This window comes from Diorhabda carinulata, chromosome 9 (genome assembly GCF_026250575.1).
Source record: "Diorhabda carinulata isolate Delta chromosome 9, icDioCari1.1, whole genome shotgun sequence".
Taxonomy (NCBI): Eukaryota; Metazoa; Arthropoda; class Insecta; order Coleoptera; family Chrysomelidae; genus Diorhabda; species Diorhabda carinulata.
The window spans coordinates 17,571,034-17,585,095 of record NC_079468.1 but is presented as its reverse complement, the minus strand read 5'-3'; the positions used below and the strand labels follow the sequence as shown (position 1 = coordinate 17,585,095).

General features: G+C 32.3%; 1 protein-coding gene across 2 annotated transcripts in view; it reads left to right on the top strand.

The window, feature by feature from the left end:
- LOC130898029 (band 3 anion transport protein) overlaps positions 1-14,062 on the top strand; it is a 207,689-nt gene that overhangs the window by 55,644 nt on the left and 137,983 nt on the right. The gene's annotated exons all lie outside the window — the stretch shown is intronic.

Below are 14,062 nucleotides of genomic sequence, written 5' to 3'. Positions count from 1 at the left end.
TAAGAGTCTGGATAAGGAAAACTATTCATGTTATATCTCTACCCAATTCGAGTTAAATCGATAAAAACGGGTCTCAGTCTCATTACATTTTTGTAGAACTAGAAACGGTAGCTGCGAACTATAAGTAACTACAAATAAGTCCCTCGCTTGCTATTGTTATTATTAAAAACTACTGTGGTGATCAAGAAAAGGTTTCCAGCCAAAAAAATGAATATTTATTATCAATAGATACAAAATAGAAAAAGAGTTATAAGATTCTATAGATTTTATTAAAAAGCAAAACTTGCTGTCAGATGTTGTCCAGGTCTTGGCCGATATTTAAGAAAGTGGTAGGAAATTAATATCTTTACTCATCATATTCCGCTGTTTGAGTCGGATGGTCTCATGTAACTTCGTAAAATTGGCATAATAATGATGATACAAATGTACAGTTAGAATAAGGGGAATTGTGAATACCATCTAAATAATGACCCTCTCTACGACGGCAGTCCTCTAACCGCGACCCGAAATTATCGAAAACTTTATTTAGTAATGTTGATCTAATTGCTCCCATTTCACTACGGATATTCTCCTTGAGCTGATCGATGTTTCTTGGATTATTATAGTAGAGTTTGTATTTGATGATGTACCCCCGCAGGAAAAGTCAAAAGACATCTAGTCTGAACTACGAGGAGCATATAATATCATTTCTTTTCAAAATCATGCCCGGAAACAATTGTTTCATAACCACCATGGAGCCGTTTGACGTGCAACTATACTAGAATTCACTATTCTTGAAGTTTCAAGTTCTGGAGCCAAAAAAACTTCTAACATCGTAACATCGGCATTATCAGTGACGTTTTACCTCCGCTTTTCAAAGAAAAAAAGGACCAATTATTCCGAGATCACTGCACATAATGTCACTTTAGCAGTAGTTTCTGGTGCTTTAGTTTAAAATTATCATTGATGCAGTAACGACAATTTTGACGCATCACAAACCCACTGATATGGGAATACGAACTGTGTTGAGTGCAGCTTGTATGGATGCAGTTTTAAGTTCAAAGTTTGAAATTCGATGCAACAAACGATCTCTTGCAAGTAGAAAATCGTAGACTGTCTATCACTCTCAATATTGTCTTTGGTCCTAGATGTTTTAGAAAGACATTTTGCTTGTAGTTTAAACATTGAAGCACTCTCTTTAAAACGTTTTGCCCATATTTTAATAAAATTAGCACTCGGAGCTTCACTCATTCGCCGTAGTCCATATTAAAAACAGCATAATCACCTAATAATAAATAATGTATGAATGGCAGTTTCGATATAATGCACGTATGAAAAATACGCACCCGTCGAAGCGATCCACTGTAAAAGTATCCAAGGTAGTAAGCTAACCGTAGAAGACGTGAGAAGCGATAACGGAAAGGAATGTATCCAACATGGTATCAAAGAAAAATTGTTCAAATGGAAGATGGAGTGAGTTGAATCAGTGATTATTAATGTCAATAATTATTCTTTCGCCGAGAATGACGCATGACTTGAACGTTTCTCAATCAAGTCGTCTGCAGAGAGCAAGTTAGCAGTAAACCAATAAACAGTGTCTTCAGTAATTATTAAATATTAGTAATTTTTTCATCACTCACTATCAGTACTGCTTAGCTTATAATAGAATCATTTTTAGTTCTATTAAGTTCAAAGCATTGTTTGTACTGTTATACTCAACAAATCAGTAATTCGTTCAATTTTTTTCGTGTAATATAATTATCTTCAATTAAAATTTGGCATATAACATTGATTGCTTAACAAAATGAATTTTTTATCAAACTTCAGTTCGATACATTAGTTAAAAGACTTTAAACTTATTCTGATACGGGGTGACGCTATCTACTCGATACATAAATAGAAAAAAAAATTGTTTCGATCATATTTTGATTTTACTTGGATGGTTTCTATTGTATTGGTTTTGCAAGAGTCATGTAGATTTATTACTGTAACATCATTTAGAAATAAATTATGCTTACCCGGGCATTATTATAAATTAGCACCCGGCGTTGATTGGGCAATTTATACTTTAATGCTTTATTTCTTAAGTTATCTAATCGTGCGTTAGGTGCCGCACATTAGAATGAGCATTACCCAAGCTTTTTTGATGGAGCTTTAACAAAATGAATTGAATTTTCGGCGTCGATTCATAATTGTTAGTAAAAGATGGATCCACCACAACACTCCTGAAACAGTCGATTGCAAAGAGGCAAACTATTCCAAAAAAGGAAAAAAGGCAAAGACTGTAATGATGAAGCAAAAAAGTCGACTGCATGTGAGGAAAAAGAAAGTTTCTTCCATGAGGACAACGTACCTTCTCAGACTCTCTCAATGATCGCAATTGCTGTATGCACCAGATCTGGTCTCCAGCAAATTTTCCTGTTTCCCAATCTCAAACTTTAAAGTACCATTTTAAATAAGTGTTTTGAGCTTGAAAAGGATTCAATGTGTGTAAGTACCACGGAATCAAAATACTGTCGGGAGTTTGCGGATTCACTCGCAAAGAAAAAACGAAGCAAATTGAAGAAAATCATGTAATAAGTCAGTTACTTTCAAATTATTCAATTCAAATGTAATCTAAACGTTGAAAATTATATTAGAAATAAAGTTAGACTTATTCTGATACGGGGTGAAGCAATCTACTCGATATATGAATAGTAAAATATTGTTATATTGTAATTGTAGTGGGACGGTTTCTCCTGTAATGTCATGTAGATTTATTACTGTAATGTATTTAGAAATAAATTATGCTAACTTGGGCATTATTAGAGGTAAGCACCCGGCGTTGATTGGACGACTTATACTTTAATGCTAAAGAGCTTTTATTTCTTGATACCGTTAATCAAAGTTTACAACCCTTGAAAATTAACGTGTGTCTAACTTCAAATCTTATGGATAGTTATTCCAGTACACTGTATAATAAAATGAGATCGTCGAAACAGAACGTTATAATGATTTGAAGTACGGTAATTAATTAAGAGTACAATTACAATTATTATATGGGTTGATGCCATAACCTTTATCTTAAATGTTATATCGACTGTAACTGAATAATATTGTTCAACGCACCGTTTGAAATGAAAACAAAATACATTGATTCATAATTGAATTAATAGCACGGTTGAATTCACCTTAATTGGAAACATTAAGTCAGTTGTATCTTGTTTTTTTTTGTTTTTTCATGTCACTAACAAACTATGTCATGGGTAAATGACAGATGAGTATTTATTTGTTAGTAGCATTTTTTTAAAACTTGTTTCTTTGATGAATTCAATATATATGGATTGGATTAGAAGTCGTATGAGTGCGACTCAGTACGAAGTTTATGTAATGATCTATTTTTACCATTATTAAAATCAAACTGTGAATTGCTTTATATATATATTATTCAAAATAATCAACTTTGAATAGCTTTGTGAGATAATAAAGTTAGTTGATAAGAATATAGAGGTTAATGACGACCAATGTACAGAACGAGTCACTTATCTGCAGTGAATTGATATATTACTGGAGGAATATTACATAATAATCAATCACGCATGAACAGCACAAAGAGGACTACCACTACTACATTCGAAAACGTTATTAGATCGTTTTAATGGTACGGTCTCTGTAGTTAATGAAGAGGAAATGACAAACTTGTGGTTAACGATGAGTGTTGATTTAATGTTCATGAGAAAAAACTTCTGCTGGATATTAGAACAGGACCGACTTTCTGATCGTGATTTTTTCCAATAAACTTAACTGATTTACTACAAAATCTCAAGCTTCAGGCAACAAGTAGAATGTTTATACTGTATGTCTATTTATTAGAAAATGCTGAGAAATGTTATATGTCAAATTTTAGGAGGAAATGAGACTGAATAACGAAAACAAAACTCTAGAAATAAATCAAATTTTTGCCGCTGATGAAATCATTTTTAATTCTATAAAATTGTAATGCATTTATTTTTTTTCCTGTTCCACGTATTCCACAAAGAAAATCTATAATTTTTGCGGTGATACTTTGCATTACTGTAAATATAATAATCAATTTAATCATAATTAATAAGTACTTTGTGATTGGGTTTTATTGTTATATTCATTATAGTTTGATATGTAATGTAACATATTTTGACAATACCAAAAAAATCAGTATTTTTTAGTTTAAATATTTCGATTTAAATTTAAACAAAAATTAAATTAGTAAGTGACCAAGTTTCTTTTTGGAAATAACTTTTTGTTAGCAACTTAGATACTTTTTAAAACATTAAATGATTAACATTTTTGTTAAACAGCACTTTTTATAATTTTGGTACAAATAGTTTTTGAAATTGATTTTAATAATAATACCGATGAAGATAAAGTATCCTGTATCCTTGACAATGTATTTTGATTACACATAATAATTTATTTCCCATCTAATTATTAGAAAGTAGTAGTCCCTATGTTTACAATATTAACTTTATTATCATCGACAATAAAACTTCACAAGTTTTTTATAGACTTTTTTATTTATGTCCCTCATGAGATATAATCAACCGTAGTATTGTAAGCTGCGATCACGAACCATTGAGTTATCGAAGCAATTTTACATTTTAAACCTCATCTGACTAGAGGCGCATAGAAATTATTTTCATAAAACATTGTTATAAACTTTCTAAAATCAAGATGGATAATGACAAAACTTCAATAAAGAACATTCTATTAATGTACGTGATATAATTAAATATTTCACCTTTTTCTCAATGAATCATGTACGGTCATCAAAAGTGAGAAAATATGCGAAATTTTGAGTTAATAGAATGATTAAAAGTTAGTGAAAACTTTATTAGAGTATTCCATCTAAGCAAACAAACTAACAGAGTAAGTTAAAGTATGGTTAAAAGTAACTAATAACTTTTCACTATTTACACTTCTGTTCACCGAAAAAGCATACACTTAGATTTTGCCTGCGTAAATATGAGGTTTTTACTTATTGTGCAAAGTGTAAGTAATGCCTTCTTAGTTAACTGAAACTCAAAAAGCTGCCATTATTGCAAAATTGGGAAATTTCTTACCTAGTAACACTGTCATTGTCAGTTACAGATAATTTAATAATCAATTGAAGTAAAAGTGTACTTAATGCCTCTTCAGTTAACTGGAATTCAGAAAGCCGCCATGGTTGCCAAATTGGAAGATAGCCGATCTATCAGAAGACTGGCAACTCATGTAGATCTTGATGCGAGTACCGTAGCCAGAGTTAGAAGCGATGGGAACAAAACGGGATCTTGCGCTGAAAGGGAAATTTTAAATAACAAGATGTTATTTAATGTCGATTCATTTTTTAAGAGAACGTCCCTTTGAATCGGCTGCTACTGCTTCATATGTAACAAACTTTACAGGGTCCCGTCCTATGGCATGTAGACGGAATAAAGATTTCCAAAATTCTGAAATTCATAGGAAAACATTGCTTTCAAATGTGTGCAAGCAATCCAGAGTTGTGTTTGCACTCAATTAAGTGTATTTTTGGGAACGAATTGTCTTCACAGATGAAAAAACATTCAAGTCGTGCAATGATGGACGTATTCGCGTTTACAGACCATCAAATTAAAGATTTGAAAGCGAATATGTTGACGTTCAACTCTGAAGTTTATCTCAATATTCTAGACAACAATGTTACAAAAATTAAATCAAACTTATGATAGAAAATATTTTATATATCATGGGAAGACCTTAATTTAAATGAAAATATTTGTTGGAATTCAATTCACTCCATGCCAAGAAGATTAGAAAAAACTATAGAACAGAAAGGAGCTCTAATTAATTACTAACAAATTTGTTTTCCTATTCAAATATTTATTCTTTTTATTCTGTATTTCCAAGTTTTATTATGGATTGTTTTAGAAATAACTTACTTATGTTGCTGCATGCGGTATGACAGATCCTGGGAAACTATCTCAATTCTTCCAGGAGACGGATCCTTCTCGCCAAGTCATTGCCGGGTGAAATCAGATCGGACAACAACCGAATTCTCTGATCTAATATGTTCCAATACGATTTGTTTCAATATTTTCATTCTGTAGGTCTGTTTGGTCATAACATCGGAAGATCCCATAGTTTTACCTTCTTTGTTCCATTATACATCAGTATGAGCATTTTTCCGAATGCCTAAAGAACACTGTTTTTCACCAGGTGTCCATATCAACTCAAGCTCTTCTAAATCGATTCAAAAAGATGTAATAAGAAGAGTATTTGTCTTCAGAAGAAAAAAAGATGCTCCGCTGTAATTTTCAAGCATACCTTGTAACAAAGAAAAAGGCTGGAATGGTAAGGGTTTTCCCGAGTCGGCTGGACTGAAAGGGTTAATAATAATGGTATAATGAAAATGTTTTTGTAAATACTGATCTGATAACTTAATATTGGTAAACATGGGAACAAATGTTAACTAAATTTACACAGGTAAATCTCTCCCAAGACTTTTATGCTATTTCAATGAACAGAAGTGTACATTTTATTATTCCAGCTCTGGTATTTGTGGAACAGAAAGGAGCGGTGTTTTATCTCTGATATTCAAAACATGTTTTTCTAAATAACTTGAAAATAAAAGACAAAAAATAGCCGTACAAAACAATTTTGTCGTTTTTGTTCTGCCTTAAAGTTTGTTTGCACTTATAATGTTTTCTAAAAAGCAATTCTTAGACCTTGAAAATAATATGCGAGAAAACAATTTGAATTTCGGATGAAGGAAGGTTTTTAAAAAATATTTTTCATTCCATCCGCACCACTAATAGACGGAAGAGATTATTTTTTATTTGGATATTCACATTTGACTTTCAAGGGATTGGAAAAGAACTTTTTCACATGTTTATGTGTAAATTGTTTTCATTATTTTTGGTATTAAAAACACAAGTGTCTCCATTTTATTTAAAAGTATGGTAGACTGATAAAACTTGCAATCTATTTTACCACTATACATCATAGACTAGTAAATTTTAGTGTCAGATTACCTGACTATGAAAATTTTCAACGTTCAAAAACGAAGACAATTTTTTCAATGTCCCATAGAATATACATATCTTCCAATTTGTTATGCAAACCTTCAAAGTACGCCCCTGAATATTCACTTTTCTCAAGCTCCCAGTGTAGCACTGGTAAACAAGCCATTGTTTGACACAGATGAATTTATTATCCTTAGAAGGATAATCTACTTATTCCATATTGGTCTTAACTACTATCTTTATAAGATTAACAGTTACAAATCAACAAGAAACGAAATATTTACTCAGCGTTTCCGACTAATTTTCATGTTATTTATACGTAAAATTTTTGCTGCACAAATGCCAACCGTGGATGAAATATTAGGTGTGAATAGTATATTCTATTAAAAAATGTAGAAGGTTAACATTAGATTTGAATTAATGTACTCAAAAGTACCTTGGTTAACAATGTATACATCTCAAGCATTTCTTCTGGTTTAGATAGCTAGGAAGACATTATAATATTAAAAACTTTGGCACTTTTTTAAGCACTGTAATCACAGTATGTCTTCTGAATCGAATAAAACAATAACCACAATTTTGATGTGCGACTCTTATTAACAAGCCTATTTAGGTCACAGGTTTTCCATTCAGAGCTTTGTCGTTTTGTCCTAGGATCATAACCAAGGCCAATTATCACCTCACAATTTTAGTAATAATAATATGCAAATGGAAACATGATTTTCGATTTCTTTATTGCCCAAAAGTCTCGCAACAACTTTGGCATTTGTAATGAAATTAACTGTTATATATTCTATTTCATCGAAATTATTTACTAACCTAGTTATTAAACATTACAATTTATTAAGTATCACATACGTATTTGTTTATTAGAATCATTTGATTTAATAATAAAATATTCCTTATGCTCGTTTTAAGCAGAAAGTAGAGAAACAATTTTTTCCACTAATAGAGGGTTTAAGGGTTTCGCTGCGCAGCTCTAACTTCGGAACCCTTTTGAACTAGTTATCTGGTTATGTTTCTATGATTTAGATTTGAGTTGTATTTTTGGCAATTGGCAATAGGAAAGTGTACACACAATAACTTATATAGTTGGGTTAGTTGTTAATACGTTACTTTCTCTTACTGATGCATTCCCATAGAGGAATCGTAATTCACGGGAAATGGTCTTTTAAATTAGAAATGTTCATGGTTTTTTGATCGAGTACGATTTGACAAAAGAGTAACTTTTCAGAGGTTGAGAACACTTTCTCAATGTTAATTATAGGGTTAGTTTCCGCTATTTTCTGATATTAGTTCTCAAATTTTCACATGAATCTGACCAAATGCTCAGTTTTCTTCTCAACTTTTAACATGGAAAGTTACGTATGAAAAAGTTATTTATAAGGTGGGTGCTGCGGTCGCTTGATGCAGTCCAAAAGCTCACTCTCATGAATAATTTAAAATTACATTCAAGTATCGTGAATTTTTCTATCGATACTTCTTAGTAGATAAAACTTGGATGAACCCCAAAAACAAAAATTCAGTGCAAACCATGAACTTCAACCGAGGGACGTGCTTCCAAAAAAGCCTTATTGCCCGTTTTTGCTGATTTTATAACACATTTCCATGCCGAGCTTTTTTATTGTAGTTACTTTTTGTATATGCTTTGTATAGTCTTGTATAGTCTCACTTCACTGGCCTTGAAATTTAATATATCATTTCTTGAACTCACGCTGACAGTAATAGAACATATATTACAATACAGTATAACATAAAGTGTATTGCGTGGAAAAAAGCGAATCTGTCGACATACTTCAACATATTTTTATACAAAAAACTCAATGTAGTCTTTCATATTTCATGCACTTAATTATCTCATTAATTCCATACAATCCTTCGAAACGGGGGTTCAATTTCAACGATAAATTCGATTAAAATCGTCATATCCTGGTACGGCATAACTCAAAATAACCGCATTAGAGACAAGAGACATGCCATAAATTCATCAAATATGGATAGACTTTAGTTATGCTTTCGAGATTATAAATTGGATAAAATGGAATGTACTGATATGAAATTAGGAGATGACAAAGTTGAGCTACGATTTGAATTATTTCAACACTCGTAAGTACACTAATGAGAAAAAGTCGGTAGCGTATAGTATGATTCAAAAGTGAGTTAGTATTTCCTTTAAAATTTCATTCTTTTTCGAATTAGTTTGAATTTTGAAATGGTTCTCCGTATTGTCCATTTCCAATTTATTTCTAGTGTATGTTTATTTTAGAAAGGCAACTAGATTTACATTAGAGCGAATTACTTCTGATGGTGAATGGTTCAAAATTTTCCCAGGGTCGACACAGAATATATTAAAATAAAGAAGATAACTAGCAAGATAAAAGTAATGTATTGATGCGATGTCCTAGATTTACCTACATTTGATAGAAATTAGTTATGATGCAAAGAGAGTTGGTAGTTGCTTTGAATCAATATTACGAACTCATAATTATTGAAGAAACTAGAGAATTTCAGAAAATACAAAGTATAAAACATAAGAATAAAACTAATAATTAAACAATGTTCAAAATGTTCAAAAGTGTTTATTTCCTTTCATTCAAAATTTATCAAAATACAAAAGAATAACAAAAAACTGAACAAACTCAAAATCAGTTTTTTAAATAAAAAATTTGTATAACAAGTAAAAAATTGTCGCTTCGACTGGTTCGGTCTTTATCAAAATATGATTTGACATTGACAACTTGCATAAATATATTAACAAAATAGATCAGGATCGCTTACACCATAAATATTAAAATAAAAATCTGTTTCGAAAATAATAATGGCCATATTTCAAAAATATGTAGCAGACATCAATTGATTTATTCATACTTGCATTCATAAAATGGAACTATAAGTATATATTTGAAATATCACTACTACGAAAAAAATTTTTTGAGGTTAAAACAGATTTTCATTTCGATAGCCATGCTGTAGGTGATCAATTGATTGATATCGATAAATGTCAAGTCATATTTTGATAACGATCGAAAAAACAATTAATTATCTGTTTTAAAATCTGATATTTCAATACAAAGAGACCTAAAAATTCGATATCATAACTTTGTATATTGTGCCACCTCATCACCATCCTCGATGCTAAGACTAGCGCCTATAAAATTAATAAAATGATCTTGGAAAGAATATGGAAAAATTTCAGTATGTATGCAACAAATAGCAAGAATTAGAAAAAGAGCGGAATAAGAAGCTTTACAAGGATGAAAAGTTTTCAAGCTAACAAAAAAACAAGACTTTTGTTCCCTAATTATTTTCAAGACTATATACTTAGTTCAGCGATGCTTTAATGGTTTTAACTTTTCCAAAAATAGAGACCGTCTTTTTCCTTAAAATAGGTGTTTACGTATGCGATAACGTCTACGTCAGCTGAAAGCGACAACAACAACTATTAATACTACAAGAGAAAATAAATCTATCTCAGATGAGAAGTGACTTTTTGACCTCCGTGACATATTCTCAGTACTCCACTCATTCCCATTCTTATAATTTCAATCAAATGTAAACTGTTTTGTCTTTCCCTTCACACCTTCAAAATTTTCATTTGTTACGAATAAGTCAAAATAGAATAATTTCAATACAATTTCCCTTTTCACTGTACGTTCGATCAACCGCTAACAAACTGTAACATATAATATACTTCCCTTGTAAGCGAAAAAAGAAAATTCCTATTATCCGATTCTCATTTCGGTGTCAACTTCATGTCATTATATTATCTAAAAATATTCAATTACCATTGTCGCTTGCAAACGACATTTGTCTCTGACTATAGCTTATTTGTTATATTCACATATGTGTTACTTTATGAAATTGGAAATTTTCGTCCTTGAACAAAGAAACAATTCGTTTAAAGAGTTGCCACGTGTCGTTGCATCTACGGCGTGAATAGAATTGATAAAAAAAACATTAAGTTGGATACTTTATAATTCTGTTTTATATCGAGAAAAACCAATAATGAAATTGAGTTTTTAGTTTATTCTCCAAGGAATTCATGCTGCAGCCAATGTCAGATTAAATGAAAAGTACGTAGAGAACGGAAAATCAATTGATAATCCTACGATTTAAAATGAATGTACGCAACACCGCTCTTCACCTCTGCCTTGGTGCTTTTCGTTCAAGCCCCGCCGCTAGTGTCAATGTTAAAGCTAATGAGCCGCCACCGTTCTTAAGACGAAAATCTCTTCTACTCCCATATGCTGCTAAAGTATCTTCCAATCTTTTTAATACTGTCCATTCGCTACTTACCACCAGGTCCGTATCTACTAATTCACGAACAATTGTAAATTCTATCTCTCAATTTCACGCTCTACTCCAAAATACCAACTTCTCTTTGACTTTTCCACTTTCTTTGAATCCCCTAGCGTCCTTGTAGAGAAATCATTCTTCATATATAATCCTTCGACCTAATTCTCTATACGGATGCCTCCAAAGCTTAATCCGGTGTCGGATACGCAGTCACTATTAACCACGAACTCATAACTTCTTTCCGGTTACCCTCGACGTGTAGTGTTTACACTGGTGAACTATCCAGCATCGTTCAAGCTTTCAAATGTATTTCTCCTCCGCATGAACATATCGCCATTGTCTTTCATCCATACAATCAATTACAACTATACTCTGGCTTCCATCGCACACTGGAATTGCTGGAAACGAATCTGAGGATCGCCATGCAAAAGAAGCCACAAAGAATTTTTCTGAAATCTCAGCTTACCAATGATCTGAAGACTTCCAAAACCTCATTCAAAAATCTTGGCGCAATATATGGAGCAAGAGTACTACAGCGTTACATAACATCTACCCATCTATTTCTCACCTCTCCCTAAAGTTTTTGAATAGGAGAGAAGCTGTGACAATAAGAAAACTCCGCATCAACCACACAAAAATTACTCACGACTATTTGATGTCGTCAGACAGTCATCCTGCCAAAGTTGTCACGTTCTTGTGTCTCACCGACTTCAGAGAATACTCTACCGCATACCAGCAGTTTGATATGAAAAGCAACCTCAAGAATACACTTAACTACCCGGCGGAAATGAGAAAAATCACAAAGTTTCCTAAAGCTGTATGAGAAAATAAATAATTTACATGTTGTCATAGATTTTGTCCATTACACCTTTAAGGTGCCTCCTGTCGAGGCACCTTAAACTGAAATAATTAAAAAAATGAAAGCTCCAAAATACAGATTGCAATTACATAAATTTTGTTCGACATAAGTATTTAAAATAATCAAAAAATCGATTAGATTTTGTTCCCGACATAAGCATGATAAATTTTGTATGGAACATGTACCACCGCTTCTAAACCAACATGCGCAAGACATCGAGGATTTACTATAAATTTTCACTATTACTATACCTAGTGTTGTTCTGACTGTGATTGTTTCGAGATACATATTTATTTTATGTGGTTTTGAAATAACGTTATTTTTTCTTCTCACATTCTTTAACAATCATAATTGTTTCCCATTTAATTGACTAGTAATTTTAATGCAACGTTTTAAGCTTTCTAAACTTTAACAATCCCAGAGCGGGTAGGCACAAGCGGAGTGACCAATTAAAATATCGGCAAACTCCTTTGTTGAACTCGAAGATCATGTTTTGTTGCAAACATTCAATTTATGTTTTCCTAGCTTCTCAAAAAGTAACTAATGTATTGATGTTGATATTAAAAAATCTATCACGACTTCTCGATTCAAATGACTACTTATTAGTTAAGTATTTCATCGAATCTTGCGCGATGTGTGTTCTATACGGTTCATAAATTAGAAGAAAGCTTCAGAAAGTTTAATTGACTTGAAAAGTTATTATGTAAGTATAATTCAGGGTGTCATATACACTGCGACCCAAAGGATCTATTTTGTCCCATTTTCATACTGTAGTGCTGGGGATGCTTACTGGTTACAGTTAATCTATAAATCCCCCTCATTCCAAAATGTTTAGGATCTAGGATGACTTATCTCCCAAGTGTAATGCTATGGGACTCGCGGCACCTCGAGAGAATGTAGATAGAGGTTTTGCCTTCTATGGAGCAGGATGTGCATGTTGCATTTTCTGCCAAACCGAGCGTGTTCAGGGGTATGTATGTGGCCTGGATCCAACTAGAGGGTAATTTCATTCTATTTAACTTACCTAGGCATTCCCAAACCAACTTGGATTTCATGACGTGAGATCTTGATGCTATAATGGGTGCTTGGCCAACGAACAACATGATAATTTCATGTTTGCGATAATTCCTCGTCATTGACAAATTTTTCAATTGCATATGTATTTCCGCTTGAAAATGTTTGGTATATTAACAAAATGTTGTGGCCCTATACAGTTTTATTCCAGTTTTGTCTTCTAATTTGGAACAGTCCGTACACCATTTTATGGTAATCATGTTCATTTCCATCTTATTCACTTCGAGGGAGGCTCCGTTTTATCCTTAGTGACTTCCCACGTATTCCAGTTAGAACAGACAGTGGGTAAATCATTTTTTTGTGAATGTGGTGCCAAATAATTTGACAGAACATCTTGAACCAAATTCCGTCGCTTTAATGGATAGTCGCTCGGAACTCACGTATGTAAGGAGGAAGCCCCTATTTTTTGATTATATAAATAAGGGTATATATTATCGCCTGATTTATTAGATGTATTCCCTAATATTTAGATTGCTCTAAGACTTTACTTCGAGTTCCCTACTACATCCGCAAGCTGCGAGCAAAAAAAATTATTTGCTTTATCGAGTTTCGCAATCTTAGCTATAGAAAATAGATTTGCAGAAGAGATTAACTATTATGACAGAGCCATATATTTGTTTCCAGAGCAAATGTTTCGAAAAGTTAGAATGTTAAAACCTAGAAAATGCAGCGGTCGTTGTAGTGTTTTTTTCGTGTTTATCTGAAATGTTGGTTGTTTTTCCTCCCCTTTTTATTGTGAAAGCGAATACAAAAGGGACGACTCGAAATACAGTATTAACAAACATATATTAATGCGACAGAGATTGATAATATAAAATTTTTTCAGCTTATTAGTAGAAGTGAACAGTTATTGTAG